Genomic DNA, 23,394 nt, shown 5'->3' on the forward strand with positions numbered 1-23,394 from the left:
AATGGTGGACACCGGATCTCAGATCACCACGATCCAACTGCCGACCCTTCAACGTTACTGGGGAAGCCACCAGCTGTTGTCTCCACCCCCCACATGGCTCCATCTGATCGCCAGTAACGGACTGGAAATCGCCTGCGAAGGGTACTGGGAGGCCGACATACAAATCGGAGACACACTACTGCCAAAACAGGGGTGTCTGGTGACCACCACAGATGAAACAAAGGTGGCGCCCATAATCCTGGGGATGAACGTCCTGCAACGCTGCCCCAACGAACTGGTGGCGACGCTGAAGAATCGACTCCCGGCGGCAGGACCACCGAGCCAGCGGGCCTTACAGAAGACCATCAAAGTTCTCCAGGGACACCAGAAGTTTGTGAGGGGCACCGGAGAAATTGGGAAGATCCGCTTGACCGACGGAAGGCCCATCAAGCTCCGCCCCAACACCGAGACGATACTCTGGGGGAAGGCCCGCTGTGGTCCAAGTGGCGATAAGTATGAAGCACTGGTCGAGGCCTGCCCCGTAACCGCACAACAAGAGGTAGTGGTCGCCAGTGCCTTAGTGACGGTCGTCCACGGTCGAGTCCCAGTGCGTGTCCTGAACCCTCACAATCACACGGTCAAGCTGTATCGACACCAACCCATAGCAACGCTGAGCTGGACTACATTCCAAGACGTGATTCATCCCGAACAGGCCCGACAACAGAGCGTGGCAGCCAAACAGGGGGAGGGGCCGGGCCCGGCCAGTATCTGGTGGAAAGAGATCCACATTGGGGATGCAGCTACCCCCGAAGAACAGAAGAACGGAGTCCTGCAGGTGGTGATCGATTACGGGGAGGCTTTCAGCAAAGACCCCACTGAACTGGGATTGGTTGAGGACATCAGGCATGGAATCCCCACCGGCACGGCCCACCCGGTGAAGGAGAGGCACCGGCCGGTAGCCCCGGCACTGCACCAACCCGTTCGGCGGATTTTGGAGGAGATGAAAGCGAGCGGAGTGATACGGGAGAGTCACAGCCCGTGGGCTGCGCCGATGGTCCTGGTCCGAAAGAAAGATGGCCAATTGCGGTTCTGCGTGGACTACAGGAAGCTCAACAGCCTGACACATCGGGATGCGTACCCCCTGCCCAGGATCGAGGAGTCCCTGACGGCCCTGCGGGCGGCCCGGTACTTTTCAACCCTCGACCTAACCAGCGGGTATTGGCAGGTCCAAGTGGAGGAGGGCGACAAAGAGAAGACGGCGTTCACCACGCCCATGGGGCTCTTTGAGTTCAACCGCATGCCTTTCGGACTGTGTAATGCCCCGGCGACATTCCAGAGGGTGATGGAGCACTGCCTCGGGCACCGAAATTTTGACATTGTGCTCCTATACTTTGACGATGTAATTATATTTTCAGAAACCTATGCGGATCACCTGGGCCACCTGCAAGAAGTGTTTCAGCGACTCATCCAGTTCGGGCTGAAGTTGAAACCCAGTAAGTGCCACCTCCTGAAACCCGAGGTACAGTACCTGGGCCACATTGTTAATGCCCATGGGGTGTCCCCCGACCCAGAAAAAGTCAGTGCTGTAAAGGGATGGCCCGTTCCACAAACGGTGAAAGATGTCCGACGGTTCCTTGGCTTCGTGGGGTACTACCGAAGGTTCGTCCGAGACTTCGCCAAGGTCGCAGCGCCACTGACTGAACTGATGAGAGGGATTCCCAAAGACGGGTATAGCAAGAGAATCCCGGTGGTGTGGACAGAAAGTCGACAGGAGGCATTCGACCGGCTCAAAACGGTGTTGACAGAAGCCCCTCTGTTGGCGTACCCAGACTACAGTGTTCCCTTCCGGTTGTACACCGATGCTAGCAAACAGGGCCTCGGGGCCGTGTTGGCGCAAGTCCAAGATGGGAAGGAGCGGACCATCGCCTACGCCAGTCACAGCCTGACGAAGACCGAACGAAACGATGCGAACTACAGTTCCTTCAAACTGGAGTTTCTGGCGTTGGTGTGGGCAGTGACAGAGAAGTTTAGGGACTACTTGGCTGCCACTCCCTTTGTAGCCGTCACTGACTGCAACCCACTGGCCCATCAAGCAACGGCCCACCTGGGTGCCCTGGAACAGAGTTGGGCCTCCCGGCTGGCCAACTACCAGTATAGCATCGAATACAGGAGCGGACGCAGTAACGCGAACGCAGATGCACTCTCACGTCTGCCTAGCCCCGAAGGGGAAGAGGAAGAAGAGTCCGACGTAAGGGAGCTAGAAGAGCTGCCCCTGTTTACCAACCGACCCAAGCGGCCCACACCACTCTGCACCAACGCGACCATCGTCAGCTCCGACCGGAGGGAGGGGGAGGAGAACTGGGCCCAGCGGCAGAAGCAATGCCCGCACATCCAACAAGTCAAGAGCTACTTGGAGTCGCGACACTTTCCAACGCGAGAAGAGCGGAATCGGGCGCCCACTGAGGTGCTCCGATTATGGCGACAGAAGGAACGACTAGAGTTGCATCAAGGCGTGCTCTACAGGAAGTATGTGGACCCAAAGACTCACGTCGTTGGTAAACAACTGATCGTGCCTAAAGAAGCAATAGAGGAAGTGCTGCGAGCCTACCATGACCACTCCGGTCATTTCGGGAGCCAGAAGATGGAGTCAAATCTACGGACCCGAGTATACTGGCCCAACTTGAGTTGGACGTGGAGGACTGGTGCAAGGCTTGCACCAACTGCGCCATGCGGCGACCAGCGACATCGATGGAGAAGGCCCCTCTCCACCCTATCGTGTCATCATATCCCTTGGAGTTGGTCACCATAGACCACGTGAAGTTGGAGCCGAGCCCCACCGGATACCAGTATGCCCTGGTCATCGTAGACCATTATACTAAATTCGCGGTGGCCCTACCGGTCCGAGACCTGACAGCCAGGACGACCGCTGAAATTTTCTGGAAGGCGTTCGTCCGACCCTACGGATTCCCAGGTCAAATATTGTCCGACCAGGGCCCGACGTTTGAGTCACAGCTCTTCACCGAACTCTGCAAATTGTACGGCTGCAAGAAGTTACGCACCACGCCCTATCACCCCCAGGGGAACGGGGTGTGCGAGCGTATGAACCGTACCCTCATTAACATGTTGCGGGCGATGCCCCATGAGCAAAGACGGGACTGGCCCTCCCTGCTAGCAGAGCTTGTCTTCATATACAATAACACTTGCCATACATCAACGGGATATACTCCGTACTACCTACTGTTTGGGAGAACGGGGCGACTCCCCGCGGACCTGCAGCTCCAACTGTCACCCCCGGACCCCCAGACCCGGACCCCGTGGGTTCAAGAACATCAAAACCGCCTTAGCGAAGCTCGGTCCATCGTAGACCAGCGAATGGAACAAGTAAGGGAACAACAGAAGAGAAATTACGATCTAGACGCTCGAGCTGACCCCCTGTCGGTAGGCAGTCTCGTATTCAAGAGGAATAACAGACCGCAAAGCAAACTTGACCCCAAGTGGGAACCCCACCCGTACGTAGTCACCAGGGAGCCAGAATCGACTCTCCCAGTGTACCAGGTTCAACGACAAGATGGGGGCCGCCTGCAGTGGACCCACCGGAATCAACTCAAACCCTGTACCAGCCGGGTTGCGGGACCCGAAACTGTTGACAGGGAAGAACCACCCCGGAAGACGCCGGAAACGGAACCTGCACTGGGGTCCAACATTCTACAAAACCCTTTTGAACTCTTGTTGTATGCAAGCTGCCTCACCACCCCTCGGGCGTCCGCCACTCTCCAGACCGACCCCGGCACCCTGGACGACTTCCCTGCAACCACGGAGCCAGCCCTGGAACCTGAGCCCAGGCGTTCAGCCAGAAGCACTAGGGGTGTCCTGCCAGCCCGGTACCGAGAGTAAGATATAAGTACTGTATAACCGAATCGTACCACTGTTTGTGTACAACGTTTCTGTATTCAGTTTACCAGTTATAATGTTTATGACGCAGTCAATGACTGTTAGTAGGCTGTTCTTCTCAGCGAGCATATTAGGGTTCACCAAATGGACCTTGTGTTTCAGGACTGTGTGACTTTCCTAGACTTGTGACTGAAGTGGTGTGGCGCGAGGACACGCCCACAAAAAAAATATGGGCGGATGTAAGCCCCAGCACAGTAGGGGTTAAGGTGGATGCCAGCCATGGCCGCCCTGAGAGGGTTAAAGTGGGAGGGGGCAGGAGCGACCCTTGACAGACAGGTCAGCGCGACCTGCGATAGGCTGGGAACCGGAAGGTGAAGGGAGAGCTGGGAAGAGGACTCACGTGTGTGCAGAGCTGAGCGGCAGCGTGGGAAGCGCTGGGACGCGGTGCTGTCAGGAGAAAGACAGCAGAAGAATTCCCCTGTCGAGCGGCAGCGTGTGAAGAGAAGAAGCAGAGAGCCAGCAGCGGGGCTCCCTGCCGAGCGGAGAAGACGGGAGCGGAGGACGCGGCGAAGCAGTGACGTCATCGCCGGGTGAGCCAGACGCCGGGAGCCGTGGGCTGCGCGCAGGAGCGGGTAAGAGGCGAGCGAAGTAAAGCCAACGGCAGCCCAGACCCCCACCAGCAGCATCAGGCCACAATCAGCCTCAGGCCCCAGCAGCATCAGGCCACAATCAGCCCAGACCCCCACCAGCAGCATCAGGCCACAATCAGCCTCAGGCCCCAACAGCATCAGGCCACAATCAGCCTCAGGCCCCAGCAGCATCAGGCCACGATCAGCCTCAGGCCCCAGCAGCATCAGGCCACAATCAGCCTCAGGCCCCAGCAGCATCAGGCCCCAAGCAGCCCCAGGCCACTAAAGGCCCCCACCGGCATCAGGCCACCAGCAGAACGCTGTAGGGCCACACCAGGCCACCGACAAGCCTCCCCACCAGGTGCCCGTACAGTGGGAGAACCGAGTGAGCGATAGAGAGAACTGCAGAGCCCAGCAGCATTGCAGCCAAACAGAGGACCCGACAGCAGCCGGGGCGCAGTGTAGCGGAGTGTGGCAACGCCTAGCGCCCACACTAGCAATCCCGTCGGGGTGCACTGCGACCGGTGAATATTTGCCCATACCCAGCGGGAGCTGGCACCGTCCGCAGGTACTTTACCCCCGACCTTTAGAAGTTAATCCACCATTTTCCAAATCCAAGGAAAAGGTTGCTGGACCAATATTGCCACCCGGTGGCCAAAGGATAAAAGAACAGGGACCCATAGACATAATTAAATCCTATGCATAGGTTCTTATTGAGGACTGACCGGTCTTAGCTAACGATAGTACCCGGGTACATAGGCTTAAGTGGTGCAAGTAATATTTCATGATATATGTGTTAGCGATAATCGTAAATAATTGCCATTACTGTTCTAGGGCTACTGTACTGTTGTATTCCAAATGATGTTTGCACTTTGATAGTGTGTTATATTGTTACGTGCTGTTCACCCCATTTCAAGGTACGAAATCAGCTGGCGCCCCTAGTTGCAGGCCCAGAATAAAGCATCAATTGAGAAAGTGTGTCGATTGATTTGTGTACCCATCCTATGGTAAGAGAAGACTCCAGACCGTGAACCGAAGGAGACTAGCGGGACCGATTCCAGGCGTATCAAGTGAGGTAATTCCCCTAGCGGTGTCTACAGGAGTGTGTGGTCACAGGCCACTGCACCCCAGCCTGGGAAGTGTGGGTGCTGTTTGCACCCCATTCGTAGGAATGGCGAGTGTGTTAGTACTTCTGTATCTATATATTTGGGTTGATTTTTAATTAACCTCTGTTACTGTGATCATAGCTTTCTCATGCACCCTAGATAAGCTCATTTACCTAAAACCTGTTACAGCTGCCTCTTTAATACTAATTCAGATGCTGTGTTTGGGATTGTCTCACCTTTAAAAGCCATAAGGTACTTGGCAGGTGAGCTTTACCCCAAGAAAAAAAGATGGCCTTAGGACACTGAGGGGTTTATTCTAGTTCATTCTTTCTGACAAAATCCTTCTTAGATGGACAAAACCATGTGCACTGCAGGGGGGCAGATGTAACATGTGCAGAGAGATTTAGATTTGGGTGAGTTATTTTGTTTCTGTGCAGGGAAAATACTGACTGCATGATTTTACACTTTAATATAGATCTCACTTTGAAGAAAAACCCCACCCAAATCTAATTCTCTCTGCACAAGTTACATCTGCCCCACCCGCAGTGCACATGGTTTTGTCCATCTAAGAAGGATTTTGTCAGAAAGAATGGACTAGAATAACCCCCTGAGTGAGGCACTCCATAAAAGGATAAATCTGGAACCCCCTCACTTAATTCTTGGCAGAACTTGCAGAATTTGTGATGCCATGCAACCTTTTCCTATACTGCAACACCTATTATGTACAAAAAGTAGGTACCGCAATGGGGTCAAATTTGGTTATATGTGATTATTATATGTAAGTGTTAATGTAAATGAGATTTTATACTGAACATATTATTATATATAAAAGGATTATTTAATTAACCACTGAGTCCTTATTCATTGTGGTTACAGCTCTGCTTCCTCCTTTTTTTTTCTTCTTTAATTATATTGTTACCCTAGAATGATCTAATTATGGACAATTAACTAATATTACTAAGTATTTGCAACTTTAACAGTTTGTATGCTTCTAATCAGTGGCGTAGCTACAAAATAAGCGCCCCGCCAGGAAATTTGGAAGAGCCCCCCAACATGCCCTCTATTATCCTTCCCCCTTTCTCTTTCCCTCTCACTCCTCTGGTCCTCCTCTTGCCACCACCTGGTCTTGTTTGCAGTTCTGGCATTCTTCCTACTGCTACTGTGTAATGCCTCCAACAAAATGTCTGCCCCCTTACAGCAGACCATTTCTAAGGATGCTAGAGGAGGCTACCTCCTCTAGCATCCTCAAAATCTGTCTGCTGTAAGTGGGCGGACATTTTGTTAGAGCCATTTTTCATTAGCAGCAGCAGGATGAGCGCCGAGAGTCGGGACTGCAGGCAAGTAGAACTGCAGGTCCCGGCAGGCAGTAGCAGTGCAGCGATGGTCCCGCAAACCCGCGATGCTCACATTTACTCAGGGCCTCCCCACGACCGCAGGGTCTGTGGGGCTATTGTTAAGTCACTGCTTCTAATATAGTGTTTCCACATTGTATCTTTCATGCAGCATATATTTAAATATGTAACACAGTAAAAGACTTCTGTGATGCAGTAAATTAGTTAAATTAGATAAACACATAACATTTAAAGAGACAAAAATATTTCATTTTGCCCAATGCAGCTTTTGAGAATGTAATTGTATAGCCTTGTTCTTGGAGTTCATACTCTCTGTAAGGACAGCAGCATGCAAAGTGAAGAGATAACGTAGATTGAAGTAATATATAAAAACAAATGTATTTATGGCATAATATATATAAGTTTCAAAGTAGAGCTTATCTGGATTCCTGAGATGTCATTCTTTTTTTATTTTGCCATACGAAACACGTTGAGGCATTCCTATTATTATAAGGAAATTTGTTGGCATCATATGACAGTGTCATAATTTATTTATTTATTTACAGTTTCTTATATAGCGCAGCAGATTCCGTTGCGCTTTACAATAGTAGACAGTGATAAGACAAACTGGGCAACAACAGACAGAATTGGGGGTTAGAGGGCCCTGCTGCAAGCTTACAATCTATAGGGAAATAGGGGGGAAACACAAGGACAGGCATCAGTAATAGCATAGCAGTCCCACCAAGTTACAAGTCCAGAAGAAAAGCTATATAATACATAAGTGCCTCAGATGGTTATGCATGTAGAATTTAAATATGATAGGCTTGCCTGAAGAGGTGAGTTTTCAGGGAACGCTTGAAAGTTTGGAGACTGGTGGAGAGTCATAAGATGTTTATCACCATATTATTCCTTAGAGAAATGTGCATTTGAGACAAAATTTCAGCTCAGGACGCACCATAACTGCAGAGATGTTTATGGACAATTGATAATCCAAAATTTTATTTTGGAAACTTTATTTTGTATTTGTTAAAAAATATATAGGTTATTAACTTGTATATAGGTTATTAACTTATATTTGGCCATTCTGTTAAGAGACTGTACATCTTTTGAATTGTATTAACTGAAGATTAATTCATATGTACTTAGTGTAAGATGGCCTTTGGTAAGAGAGGGTAAATTCTGAAAAAAAAATCTACTTATTAAAAAAAAAAAAAAAAAAAAACATACAGTACTTATTTTACTCATATAAAAAAAAAACATACACTAGTAAACTGTAATATTTACTCATGTAAAATAACATTACCTTCCTCACTGTGCAATAACTTTCAAATTGAATATGGTGAGGTTGAGCTACAAGCCCATGAACCTAATGATGGTCCTCATAACTAGCATTGTATATCCTGGCTGTCAAACACAGACAAAAAAAATCAATGTTTTTCTTTTTTTTTTGCTCAGTTGGAATACATATTGAGTCTCCTATATACAAAATGCTTGGGACCAAGAAGTATTTTGGATACAGCATGTGATTTTTCCATAGTTTTTGAAAAATTGTATACTTTAATGACATATCTTGGTGATGGGACCCAAGTCTAAATAGGAAATACATTTATGTTTAATATACACCTTACACAAATATCCAGAAGGTAATTTTTTACAAAAATATTAATTATTGTGTGCATGGAACAAAGTTTGAGTACATGAAACCATCAAAAGCCAAGGTGTCACTATATCACAAAAAACATTTGGATTTCAAAATATTTTGGATATCAGATTTTTGGATATGGGAAACTCAACCTGTATACATAAAACAGAACAATGGAGGTTTACACCACTGAACACAATCTAAACTATAGAATAATCTGTCATTTTTTATGTCTTTTATATTAAAAGGATTTAGGTAAAATATCTGTAGATTATAGACATGAAACACATAAGCGTATGCTTATGAACTGCATAAAGAGCATGACTTCAAATCTCATGCCTTACAGGACTCCACAAGTTGCAAAATCCAAGCACCAGAATCCTGACCAGTACCCACAACTCTGGCATCAAAATTCCAACCTCACTGGAGATGCTGATGTTGGAATACTAAAAGTCAGCATCCCGATCATAAGAATACCAGAGTCTGTTATTGTTAGTCAGTGCACATGGAGGGGGGATTAGGTTTAGGCACTAAGGGGGGGTTGGTGGGGGAATGGTTATGGTTAGGCTGTAGGGAGGGAGGGCTATGGTTATGCACTATACAGTATATGGAAAGGTTATGGTTAGGCCCTTAGGGGGAAGGGGAAGGGTTAGGCATCAGGAGGAGGGTTAAGGTTAGGCTATGGGGGAGGGTTAGTGTTAGGCATCAGGCAGGGAGGGTTAGGGTGGTAGGGGAGAGAGAAAATATACCCCCTGGTTGTATTATCAATCTGCAGTGATTTTACATAATGTGTAAAGATAAAGTGCTGGTAAGAGATTAAAATAACAGATTAGGTGATCTGCATGGAACTTTAAAGGATCCTTGTTATTATTGACCCAAAATGGCTGCCTCACTTATTTGTTCCCCGTACTTCATGCTTTTCTAACCTCTTATTATGTACATAGTTTCTGTAATTTTGTTGGAAATCTAAACTGGATTATCTTCAAACTGTTAAGCACCTGAGTCCTAGTAGAAATAGACCACTATATAAATAAAAAAAAAGAATAATAATAATAATATTAATAATATTAATAATCTAAATCTGAGTGGCCTAATAAACAATATTTAAAAATATAATAGGATTAAATAATCAAGGAAGATATTCATTTTGGAAAAATATAACTTATCTGTGAAAAGGGGATAGTGAATTTGAAAAGTCAGCGCTCAAGGTGACAATATGTGAATAAGGAACGATACACCTTATAATAAATACTTATGCTCAAAGGGTACTGGTTAACTGATTTCACAGAGTGTAGTACCAAATTGCAGAGTTCTCTGGTTCTCCCCTAATAATAAAACAGGGGAGACAGAATACAACAGAGCATAGTGCAGATCAATTGAATAAAAAAAGATTTAATACAATAATTGCACTTACAATAAAGTGACTTTGGTAAAAGCACAAGACAAGTGATCCTTTAGGGGCAAAACAGCAGGCAATGATGTTCAAAGTCCTTCAGTCCTGGGTTCCCCGTTTCCGGAAACAGACAGCCACAGTCCTTCGGATCCACACCGCAAAGCCCTCCAAGATACACCGGTCCAAAGATTAAAAGCTGATAAACACGCTTTGCAAAAGTTATGAAAAATAATATATTAAAAAAGCCCAAAAAACAGTCACTGAATCAAGCTTCTTGTAAGAATCTTAATAAATAAATTAATTGTTTTAGTATAGTATTTAGGTACATTTAAATGTAAAGATTTAGTCACACTTACAATATGAAGCTGAAATTCAAATGCAAAACAAGTGAAATTATAAGTCTCTACACAATATAATTAGAGTCTCCTGCTCTTTTTTAGGGCAAACTAAATACTGTAGGTGAGATGTAATAGGATGAAAGATTCAGAAAGTGAGAGATTTGGGAAGAAATCTCCAGTTTTTTTAAAGCAGCAATCATTTACACTGCAAAATCAAACTGATTTTGCAGTGTAAATGATTGCCGCTTTAAAAAAAAAAGGAGATTTCTTACCAAATCTCTCACTTTCTGAATCTCTCATCCTATTAAATCTCACCCTGTATGTCAGTAGATTATCAAGACAGACCTACAGAGAACCATGAAACATTGTAGCTAAAATGACTTTTTTTTAGGACACTCAGTACAAGGAATCTATCAACAGACTTTGAAAGCAAATTGAAGTGAAAAGTCAACTATTATTCTTTGTACTTATTTAAAAAAAATGTAGTTATTTAAAGATAGATTTTTATATTTTTTGGAACAACATTTATGTAACAATCTAAAGCTTGGGTACGTCACTAATAGCAAAAAATATCCATACAAATGTATTCTTACTGGACTAATGTATATCAAATAAAATAAATAAGGGAGCAGTTTCTGACTCATGTAGGAATATGTAAACATAACAAGAAATGAAGAGAGTGTGGATGCATTTTAAAACTTTATGAAAGGGAGAAAATAACAGTACAATCCATTACTGCAATAAAAATATCCCAAGTACATTTTTAACAGTATTTTGGAAGGAAATATCTTTTAGTTTGTTGTTTTAATCAACATTTATAATATCCAAGTAATTTCAATCTTTGCCTTAGAGCCATCTTCACGTCTTTATTCTTTAAACTATAAATCAGTGGATTGAGCATGGGAACAGCTGGTGTGTTAAAAAGAGAGAATAGTTTGTTGTAATCTAAATTTTCCGAAGCAGTTGGTCTCAGATATTGAATAATCAATGTTGTGTATAGAAGAATGACTACCGTGAAGTGTTGTGAACATGTATAAAAAGCTTTATGCCTTCCAATACTGGATTGGATATTTAAAATGGTAAAAATAATGTATATGTAAGGCATAAAAGTTAAAACAAAGGACAACATAAAGTGGATAAGACCACTAATAAAAATAATTAGAGAAATATTAGATGTATCAGAACAGGAGAGTTTTATTATTGGCAAAAGATCGCAGAAAAAGTGGTTTATTTCTTGAGATTTATAACAAAATATTCCTGATAAAATAACAACATGAGGTAGTGCTTCCAAAAAACCCAAAACCCAACAGGCAACAGCTAATAGAACGCAAAACCTGTAATTCATGATCATGTGATAGCATAAGGGTTTACAGATTGCCATATATCGATCGTAACTCATGGCTGTCAAGAGTAACAGCTCATCTCCTGTTAAGACTGCAAATATGTACATTTGTGCCATGCAAGCCTGGAGTGATATCGTTTTATCCTGTGATATTAGATTAGATTAGCAAGGACCTTATGTAGAGTTATGGTGGTAGAAGATAAATCCAGGATGGATAAGTTGGCCAGAAAAAAGTACATGGGACTGTGAAGATGGTGTTCGAAGCAGATTAGTAGAAGATAGGTCATGTTCCCACCAAGAGTTGTGAGATAAATGAGTAACACCATTAAGGAGATTGGAACCTGAAGTTCTGGATCATCTGAGATGCCTCTAATAATAAAATATGCCAACTTCATGTGATTTGTGGAGTTCATAATAAAGCTTCATTTAGGACATCTATGAGATCAAACATAAGGTTAAACGTAATCTCAATTTGTAGCATACTAAAATTAACTTCTATTTAAGAAAAATTATGGATATAATAAACTTGTGTTTTTAATTTGTTATGCTCTAAATTCTTAGATATATAATACCCTGAGTATTATTATTATTATTATTATTATTATTATTTTGTTAATTAACATTTAAAATCCAATTAAATAAAAATAAAGTCAAACCTTATTATATGAAGTACATCATCTCATTAACACTCTTACAAAGTACAGTGAATAAAATTCACAAATGAAAAAAAAAAAAAATCTAAAGCAGAAATGCTTCAATCAGAGTAAAATAATCATTTCACAGGTAGCATTTATGAAACATAGACTTTAGTTTAAAACCTTTTATCTTCCCCGTTTACTTCATGTTATAAAAAGTACCATTAAAACCGGTGTGAATTGATGGTAGTAATAATAATATCAATAATAATAACATAATGCCACCTGAAAATAGACTGTGGGAGGCATCAACTTCATATCACATTGTTTAGCTTTTATTAAATTTTTGAATATTGTAATCAATTGTTTAACTTACATCACTAAAGATAAAAGAAAGTAAATTACATTTTTCTAGTACACTTTTTATTAAAGACATTATCTTTTCCAATAGTGCAGGGTTTTTAAATATACTATACTACAGTATAGTCAGTGGCGTAACGAAAAATTTTGCTCCCCCCCGCCGGGACAATTTTGCCGCCCCCCCCCCCCCCCCCCGACAATTTTGCCGCTGCCCCCCGTTAAAAGACCCCCCTGGGGAGCTGGCAGGGGGGTCCGTGCGGCGCGGAGGTACCTGTATTCAGGGAGAGCCTGGAGGTCCCTGTGGCGCTGAGTATGATGTTGCCGGGGTCCCTGCAGTGAAGTGGAAATAACGCGCTATCTCCGGCGGAGATAGCACGTTATTTCCACTTCACTGCAGGGACCCCGGCTGGCAACATCATACTCAGCGCCGCAGGTGCAGGGACCTCCAGGCTCTCACTGAATACAGGTACCTCCGCGCCGCACGGACCCCCCTGCCAGCTCCCGGCTGCACCCACAAGCAGTGGGGAGCTGGCGGAGAAAAAATAGCGCCCGCAGACCCCCGGCGCCTCCCCGCCACCGCGGGGGCTGCAGCCTTATAGTTACGCCAGTGAGTATAGTGCTTATTTAAACCTGTAAAGTAAGGCTGAATATAAAGAAAGGAGTAAGGATAGGAAGTAATATTGCTTTGTTTAATCAGTCTCACAATTCTGATTAGAGTGAAAAGTGTTGCAGGAGCTAACAGTATGAAATGAATTAAAATGACAAAACCACTGGCTTCTGCATTTACAGCATACCTTTACAAACAATTCAATTGATCATCATTTTTATCATAGTGAAAAAGAACTTGGGGAAATAAATCTAATGAGTAGTGATACTCAGGAGTTTTATTCTAAATAATTATATTAATTAAGAGAAATTAAGAGAAATTATACCTTAAATCTTGGATAACATCATTAATATACAGTACTGTTTTCAAATATAAATCTGCAAAACAAAGGCCAAATGTAATAGGGTGAGAGTTTCAGCCGTGCCCCTGTCCCGTTCTCGGTCAGCTCGCCTGGAGCTCGGCAGTCGGGATTCAATGTCCCGGCCGCCGAGCGGCGAGAAGGGGGCGTGGCCGCGAGTTGATGACGGAAATAGACGAGCTCCGGCCAGGAGCTCGCCTATTTCCGTCTTTTCTCGGCAGAACGAGCCCGACAGCTTGTGATGTCGGGCTCGTTCTGCGCAAAACCCCTGTTCAATGCTGTCAAGGAAGACAGCATTGAATAGGGCCCCGCAGCCATCTCCCCCGTCGGGAGATGGCTGCGGGAGCTCGAATGACATTGCATACCCCCCTTTGGGAGAGTTTTCCCTTTTTTTTTTTACAGCGGCAATCATTGACAATGCAAAACCAGATTTATTTTGCCATGTAATTTATTGCTGCTTTACAAAAAATGGGAAAACTCTCCCAAAATCTCTCACTTTCTGAAACTCTCACCCTATTACATTTGGCCCTATGGGTGAAATGTAATAGGGTGAGATTTTTTAGACTGCAAAAATGTCGCACCATATTGCACATGTCAAATGTGCAATTTTTTCAGAAATTTTCACATAAAATAGTGTGCAATTCTTTTGGCAAAAGGTGATTTTTAGTCACAATATTGTGTCCTGGTTCTCCAGTTATGGGGAAAAAATTGTGCAATTCCCCCATATTTAAGAAACCAGCATTGGGCTCTTGGACTTGTCCTGGTTCTAAAAATATGAGGGACAAAAAACTGGGATCCCCTGCATTTTGAGACCAGCACTAAGCTTCAATAGACAGAATTGTCATGCAACAGTCAGAGGACACTTTAAACACAAGGTCCTCTGCTGAAACATGATGACTGTGGCTGGTCAGCCCTGGATGGGGTACCTGGGTGAGTGGGGCAACCCCCAAAAAAGGGATTCTCCCCAATCTTCACCAGGGGTAGAAGCCTGGGGCTGTCCCTGGCATCCCTGGGCAGTGGATTTTAGGCTGATAAAATAAGTGTAAAATTAGAATAAAAACATTACTTTTTACAATAAAACTACAAGCCCCAGAACACCCTGGAACACTGGAGACAGCCTCAGGCATTAGCACTAAAAAGGTGAAGCCTGGGGGGTGACCCCTTTATTAGGGGGTCCCCACTCCCTTAGGTACCCTATTCAGGGCTGACCAGCCAAGGTCATCATATTTTGGTCAGGGGACCTTGTGTAAAAAGGGTCCCCCAGTTGTGCCATGACACTGCTGTGAGCCAGGTGCTGTTTTATTTGTCCTTTGTAATTTTGTAAACAGCACCAGTCCATGAGCTGGGTGCTGGTTACTTAAATACAGGGGCAACGCCACCATTTTTTCCCCCTGTATTTGGGTAACCAGGACTGGCTCACTGAGCCCGAGGCTCACTTTTTTTTTTTTTACAAAACCATGCAGAGATCTCATTGATCTGTGCATGGTTCTGTCAAACTCCCTAGCTTGGACCTGGTCTAATTGTTTTGGTCATTTTACATTTGCGATTTTGATGTTTTCTATGGCAAAGCATCTGGGTGCAATTTTGAATATGTTATTTTTTAGACAGCTGTGATTAGGAGATTGAAGGGACTAGTTGGAGCTGCTCATTCAAAACATATGGAAATGGTAGAAAGAAGGATATTAAGAAGGAGCCAATAAGGTTGGACTCAGCTGTAAATTGGCTTTAAAATGTATAGTTTTTAAAGCCAAAAATATACACTCAAATAAATTTTAGTTTTTACAATCATTTATTAAAACAATATTGTTATACATGATATCAATCATTAAAATATCCAATATATGGGTTTTTTGGTACACTTAGACCCTAATATGAAGCTACCTTTTCCGGGTTAGGATATGGAGCTTGTCAATATAATCTCTTCGCAAACAGAAGAAAGGAAAAGTACTCTCTTTTTTGGGGGGCACGCTTTGATTTTAAAACTTAACGTTTAATTATAAATTCATTAAAAAAGTTTATTCAATGACATGACAGGACGAACACACATTAAACATATAAATTACTGAGAACTCTATTTTATGAGAGTTCTATGATAATTGTGAATTGGTCTTGGTCAGAAAATTTGTTTACCAATCTAGAAAAGAGTTCTGATTGGGAGCTGCCAATCACACAAAAGAGAGGTACCACAGTATATGAAGTGGACCGCGAATATTTTTACTAAAAATACACCTATAAAAGTTAGTTTGTAGATGCTTTATCAGGCCTATTCTCTTGCTATTATTTGGAAAGGATAAGGGCAGGAGTCCCTTCTACTAAAATAGGATTCAAAAATCAAACAGTTTTTCTTGAGAGAGTGTTTTCTATACAGCCCATAGTGAGTATATCTATTGTGAGAGAAAGAGGTAAGGCAAACTAGTGTCAGTACACCCCTGCAGTTTGTTTGTTACCACGGTGACTGCTGCTGATTGCTCTTACCGGGCTGGCTCTACCAGTCCTTACAATTGAGCGGGTCTATCCGTGTGACAGTTGCAGATTTGGGTGTGAAAAAGTAAGGGTATGAAGTGTCTCAGTGTTAGAGTGGGTGACTCCCTGGTTGGCAATGCCCTTGCAGAGAAGTCTACCCTCAATCAATGAGGTTTCTGCCCTGAAGGTGTGCAGATTTAAGAGCAGATTGGTTGCACTCTTGGGTATATGTGTACGCTGCTTTCTCCCACTTGCTTTTCAGTATTGGTGGGCGATGAGCGGTGCACTCTACCTTTGAGTGTAACTTGAAAAAGTCCCCACAGATGAGAGGAAGAGACAATAGGCAAAAAATAGAAAAGAAATTACACTAAGTTGAGAAAAATTTGTCGAGAAAAAAGAGGTTTTTATAAACGTCACATTTAACCGTCACATTTATTCCACTGAATTATGTGCATATATACATCAATTTTCAGCTGTATGGATTCCTTAAGTTTGCACGATAAATCAATAGTCTGAGGAATGACTTTCGATAATCTCTCTCAAAGGATAAACAAATAATATCTAAACTCCACTGAATTATGTGCATATATACATCAATGTTCAGCTGTATGAGTTCCTTAGGTTTGCGAGGAAGCGGGACCTCCGCGAAACAGCTGTCTATCCCACATCTAGCTTACACCTCTAACCATTGGGGAGGCACCAGACTCCTCACCATCGCTTCCAGGCCTTGAGAAAGGAGATCCTGAGATTCTTTTTCCGCAGACTGACACTCTTTTTGGTTGCAATCCGGCAGGAATTAGAGTGGTGGTAAGACCCCTATTAAGGGGCTGATTTCAATAGAAGTAATTTTTTTTGATTACTATCCACTTTATATGCCTACCTGCATAATATGCCATGTATCAGAACTAAGCTTTGGAAATTATACCATAAAACCCAGTGATTCATTGATACAGATTATCTGTGACTTTTCTGCTGAAAAATCTCTAGGAATAGCTTTGAAGATAAATCACCTATATAAAGGAATTTAGATATTATTGTTTATCTTTTTGAGAGAGAGATTATTGAAAGTCATTCCTTAGACTATTGATTTATTGTGCAAACCTAAGGAACTCATACAGCTGAACATTGATGTATATATGCACATAATTCAGTGGAGTTTAGATATTATTTGTTTATCCTTTGAGAGAGATTATCGAAAGTCATTCCTCAGACTATTGATTTATCGTGCAAAGTTAAGGAATCCATACAGCTGAAAATTGATGTATATATGCACATAATTCAGTGGAATAAATGTGACGGTTAAATGTGACGTTTATAAAAACCTCTTTTTTCTCGACAAATTTTTCTCAACTTAGTGTAATTTCTTTTCTATTTTTTTGCCTATTGTCTCTTCCTCTCATCTGTGGGGACTTTTTCAAGTTACACTCAAAGGTAGAGTGCACCGCTCATCGCCCACCAATACTGAAAAGCAAGTGGGAGAAAGCAGCGTACACATATACCCAAGAGTGCAACCAATCTGCTCTTAAATCTGCACACCTTCAGGGCAGAAACCTCATTGATTGAGGGTAGACTTCTCTGCAAGGGCATTGCCAACCAGGGAGTCACCCACTTTAACACTGAGACACTTCATACCCTTACTTTTTCACACCCAAATCTGCAACTGTCACACGGATAGACCCGCTCAATTGTAAGGACTGGTAGAGCCAGCCCGGTAAGAGCAATCAGCAGCAGTCACCGTGGCAACAAACAAACTGCAGGGGTGTACTGACACTAGTTTGCCTTACCTCTTTCTCTCACAATAGATATACTCACTATGGGCTGTATAGAAAACACTCTCTCAAGAAAAACTGTTTGATTTTTGAATCCTATTTTAGTAGAAGGGACTCCTGCCCTTATCCTTTCCAAATAATAGCAAGAGAATAGGCCTGATAAAGCATCTACAAACTAACTATTATAGGTGTATTTTTAGTAAAAATATTCGCGGTCCACTTCATATACTGTGGTACCTCTCTTTTGTGTGATTGGCAGCTCCCAATCAGAACTCTTTTCTAGATTGGTAAACAAATTTTCTGACCAAGACCAATTCACAATTATCATAGAACTCTCATAAAATAGAGTTCTCAGTAATTTATATGTTTAATGTGTGTTCGTCCTGTCATGTCATTGAATAAACTTTTTTAATGAATTTATAATTAAACGTTAAGTTTTAAAATCAAAGCGTGCCACCAAAAAAAGAGAGTACTTTTCCTTTCTTCTGTTTGCATCATATATTACTCTCAGGGGAGCACCTCCACAGCGTCTATTAGTGCAGAGGCACTTGATATATAAAAATAGTGGATCATCACATATATCATATATATCGTACTTCAAACTACATGTGGTACTGGTGCACAGGTTAACAATCCCAATACCCCCTTCCCCATACTGAAACAATATAATCTCTTCACCAATGCATTTTGTCTTTCATCAGACTTCATCACTGATGTACCTTACAATCTGCACTGATTAAGATAAAAAAATACAACTTTGATCTGTGATTCTAATAGCTAAACTGATTTGGATCAGTAGATATGCGCAAATGTCGAGCATAGATCATTAGGCACAATAGGTGGTTATAGTACATTTTATTATGTGTACTGTATATACTTAACCTGACAAGTACAGTAAAAGGTGTCTAAAACAGGCAACATTTAAATGTATATACTCTTAGGACCTTATACAGGTCCATTCACAAGCCCGCGTGTGTTTGCACGGGGCTGATGTATGTGTATGCGCTGGGTGCGTGCGCCCATGGCAAACAAAGTGTTTTCAGGGTGGAGGGCAGGGGGTGGATGGGGGCCGCCGGGCTGGACCATTAGCATATGGGAACGCCCAGTGTTCCATGGACGTTCCCATGAGAACACTGGGCGTTCTCATGCTAATGCATCCTTGATGGACTTGCAGGGGGCGGGCATCTGACATCACCGGATGTCTGCTGCCCGCCCACTTCCCCCCGAGCATCCACACATATGTAAAGTATGCGTGCACCTTCCACATCTTTCGATGGTCAGCGACCATTGTAGATGTGAGAGGGTCCCAGTGGCATCCGAATTTATGTTTATGTGAAACATCCTTTCACATGCTGTGCGATGGGACACACCGTACGAATGGTGGGACGGGGTACCACCATTCGCAAGGCAGCTTCTGATTAACTCCCAAGGGTGTGAATTCGCATACGAGTAAATCAACCAGAATAACCCCCTTTATGTATATATTTTTATATGAGGGCCGATTGAAAAGTAATGAGACTACCTGTGTTTCTCTGTCCTATTGGTAGATGTATGCTTCTACTGTTCTTTGATGCATATCAACAAAATACTGCAATGCTTCTAGTTGTTTTCCACCATAACACAGAATTTAATCACACATCTTTAATGTAATCTCACAGACACGTCTTTCTCATCCACCTCGATAAAACGTATGAAAATCATCCACTTGCTGTAGACAAATAAAGAAGAAAAGAGGACTACGCCAGTCCAACTGCAGGTCCAGATATAATATCACTATACAGTATGAGCTACGAAATAACCAACATGGCATTGCCACATCTACCTATGGGACAGAAAAACAGAGGCAGTCAACAGTCTCATTGCTTTTCAATCAGCCACTGTATTTATGTATATATTATTTGTTAACTCCGTGCGATGAGTATTTCTCAATTGTGCCTCTGGAGATGCCCACCAGGTGTAAAGCTGCCATTGCCACCCAGTCTTGGGCAGCGCTGAACTCTTCTTGGTTGCACAGATAAGGCCTGGATCATAACCTATGGAGACACTGCGGGGTGACATCATAGATAATGTCCTTCATGTCACTGTTTCACCCACACAATGTTGCTCTCTACTCATCATTAAATCTGGCTCTGACTATTACTACTGCAGGGAACTACTGACTGTGTTCGGGGACCTTCTCCTAGATCTGCGGGCTGTCACACTGAGGATTGTTACCGTGGTCAGTGATGTCAGGACTGTGCTTAGCACTGGGTGGAATGATCCGTGTATCATACCTAGTCCTAGAGAGGGGAGGGGGCAGGAAATACTGTGTCCATACATGATGATAGCTAATTGATGTCAGGATTCCGGAAATGGTCTACTGGCACTAGTCGAGATGCTGACATTGGTATACTTAAACCCAGCATCCTGACCGCCAGGATGCTGACTGCATCCCATTTGGAGGGATACAACACATATCCCCCTGCTGAACCATTCACTTTACCTTGGGACATTTTTTATAGACTTGGAAAGATCCATTGTGGCAGAGAAGCAACCCCCCCCCCCCCTCATTTCACCCTTTTTCAATACTGTACATCAATTTCCAAGGGAGTGCTGCTCTATCACTACCTAAAAAATATCTATGTAGTATGCGCCCTCTTAAAAACAATATTCTACTTGGCTCAGCCCAGGCTGCCCTTGGAAACCCTGGCAGTTGATTAAATATTTCAGGCACATCATTGCTTCTTGCTGTAATAATGGACAGTATGTGGATTATTCCTATGAAATAGGTATGTACTGTATCAGCACTACCACCGTGCCTCAGAAAATGTTGTGATGCCTTATTGCCCGCCTCCCTCCACCGGAGCTCATTGAATTTTAATAGGTGGCATGGTCATATCATTATGAGCAGGGCCAGGTTAAGGAAATAATGGGCCTAGAACTGAAATGTTCAAGGGTCTATTATAAGAAGTGGAGGAGATAAGGCCAATGCCATGTGTATGTGTAGAACCCATAAACTATAGTCCCCAGTGTCTCTTGGAATATCTAAAAGTAAGAACGTTTCCAAGTGGCCAGCTGGTGTCTGCCTGGTGATCAGCATTCTGTCATGGTGACGGGCCTATTTTTATGTGGAGGCCTGGAGCTGCAGCTGCATCGGTCCCATTGTTAATCTGGCCCTGATCATGAGGTGTTGACATGTCAAAATCTGGACTTGGCCTCAAACCAGGCACATACAGTACCTATTTATTTATTATTTATTACCAGTTTTTTATATAGTGCACACATATTCCGCAGCGCTGTACAGAGGATATTATTACCAGTTTCTTATATAGCGCACACATATTATGCAGCGCTGTACAGAGAATATTTGAACACTCACATCAGTCCCTGCCCCAGTGGAGCTTACAATCTATATTCCCTACCACATGTACATGCGCACACAGACATTCTAGGGTTAATTTGTTTGGAGCCAATTAACCTACCAGTATATTTTTGGATTGTGGAAGGAAACCGGAGCACCCGGAGGAAACCCACACAAGCACAGGGAGAATATACAAACTCCACACAGTAAGGACCATGGTGGGAATAGAACCCATGACCTCAGTGCTGTGAGGCAGTAATGCTAACCACTACACCATCCGTGATACCCTACCTGGTGCTTTAGGAGTGCTGGGCTGCCCCCAAATACCCTCCACTGTTCATTCCAAGACATAATGAAGCATTCTAACTTTGGGACTGAGACCTCCAGTTTGGAGGTATGATTAGTGCAGCAGGACCCTCAGGGAGCATATTGCTAACATGTTTTTATCAGGAAAATTGACCATATAATGTTCTTTGGGACTGTTAGGACTTTTGCATACTGTATAAACATGCTGGTAAATGCACCAAAATGATAATTGTACCTAAAAAAATACTTCATTTTTTTTACATCAATCGCTGTTGTTATTCCAACTGACAGAAGCCAGTCTAATGTTTAATGATAAATACTTTTACTGATACCAAAGTTTACAAACTCTCTAGATTTATTTCAATGCACAAGTGTTACAAACTTTACTGTCAGTCTCTAAGTTTAAACTTGTAAAGACCCCAGAGACCGCCCTCTAGGGGAACCTGGTGGTTTATAAAACCTGAATTATCACTGGAAAAGTACAACACAGATTGACTTCACTAAAAGCAGATGCTATACAGAGTATTGATCTTTTTTAGATATGTTCTATGTATATCTTGTATTTGCAGTAAATATAAATATGTTATACAGTAATTTCACATTTCAGCCCCTTAAGTAAAGTCAATCCTATTCTGTACAATGTGCTGGCGGTAAGAGTTATTGTGACAGTGACCACACTTGCGGCGGCTGCGATTCGCACGAAAGTGTTTGGTACCCAATAGGGCTTCGAACACTTTTGTGCGAATTTGGGCTGATTTCAGGTTGCTGATGTACACATGTCGCCATAGTCTTAATCTATTAATCAGTACAGACGGTAAGGACTTTGTGGCAGACATGGTGGACAGGAAATATACATGCAAAATGGGTATACCGTAAATTATGAAAGCAATCTTATTAGGTTCGTTGTGAGCAACTTGGGATGAGTAAGTTAGATTCAAGTGGAAACATTTGCTTCTGTGTTCTTTTTACTTTTATGTGAAATAATCCATGTGTGTGTATTCTATATCTATTGGATTAAAGCACCTTTATTTGCACAGCATCCATGGTATACTGGATTCTGACACAGCAAGATCAGCAGGTAAGTAATACATTCAATTTTAGAACTATTATTATTATTATTATTATTATTATTATTATTATTATTAATTTGAACACATTCTTCACAGATCTCCAAATTCCTAAAACCCATGATATGGGATATTTATTGTACCTATATGTATAGACTGTACATTAACTAATAGAGATAGGGGGTGAGATTTAATAGGATGAGAGATTCAGAAAGTGAGAGATTTGGTAAGAAATCTCCAGTTTTTTTAAAGCGGCAATCATTTATACTGCAAACCAGTTTGCTTTTGAAGTGCAAATGATTGCCGCTTTAAAAAAACTGGAGAATTCTCACAAAATCTCTCACTTTCTAAATCTCTCATCCTATTAAATCTCACCCTCAGAGTTGATCGCAAAAGGCAAATCTTTCTCAAATGGGCAAAACCATGCTGCACTGCAGGTGGGGCAGATGTAACATGTGCAGAGCGAGTTAGATTTGTGAGGGATGTGTTAAAACTGAAATCTAATTTGCAATGTGAAATAATGCAGCCAGTATTTACCCTGACCAGAAACAAAATAACTCACCCAAATCTAACTCTCTCTGCACATGTTACATCTGGAGTAATTGTAACAATGGGCCTTATTCTAGTTCACTCTTTCTGACAAAATCTTTCTTAGATGGACAAAACCATGTGCACTGCAGGGGGGGGGGGGGGGGCAGATTTAAAATGTGCAGAGAAAATTAGATTTGGGTGAGATATTTTGTTTCTGTGCAGGGTAAATACTGACTGCTTTATTTTTACACTGCAATATAGATCTCACTTTGAAGTAAAACCCCACCCAAATCTAATTATCTCTGCA

The 23,394-nt window shown here is 43.0% G+C and overlaps 1 pseudogene; it reads right to left on the reverse strand.

Annotated features, from left to right (window-relative positions):
• Nucleotides 1–11,117: 11,117 nt before the first annotated feature.
• LOC146036952 (olfactory receptor 8D1-like) lies at nucleotides 11,118–12,064 on the reverse strand (annotated as a pseudogene).
• Between the last annotated feature and the right edge of the window lie 11,330 nt (nucleotides 12,065–23,394).

The sequence above is a fragment of the Crinia signifera genome, chromosome 9, assembly GCF_055691185.1.
Source record: "Crinia signifera chromosome 9, ASM5569118v1, whole genome shotgun sequence".
Lineage (NCBI taxonomy): Eukaryota > Metazoa > Chordata > Amphibia > Anura > Myobatrachidae > Crinia > Crinia signifera.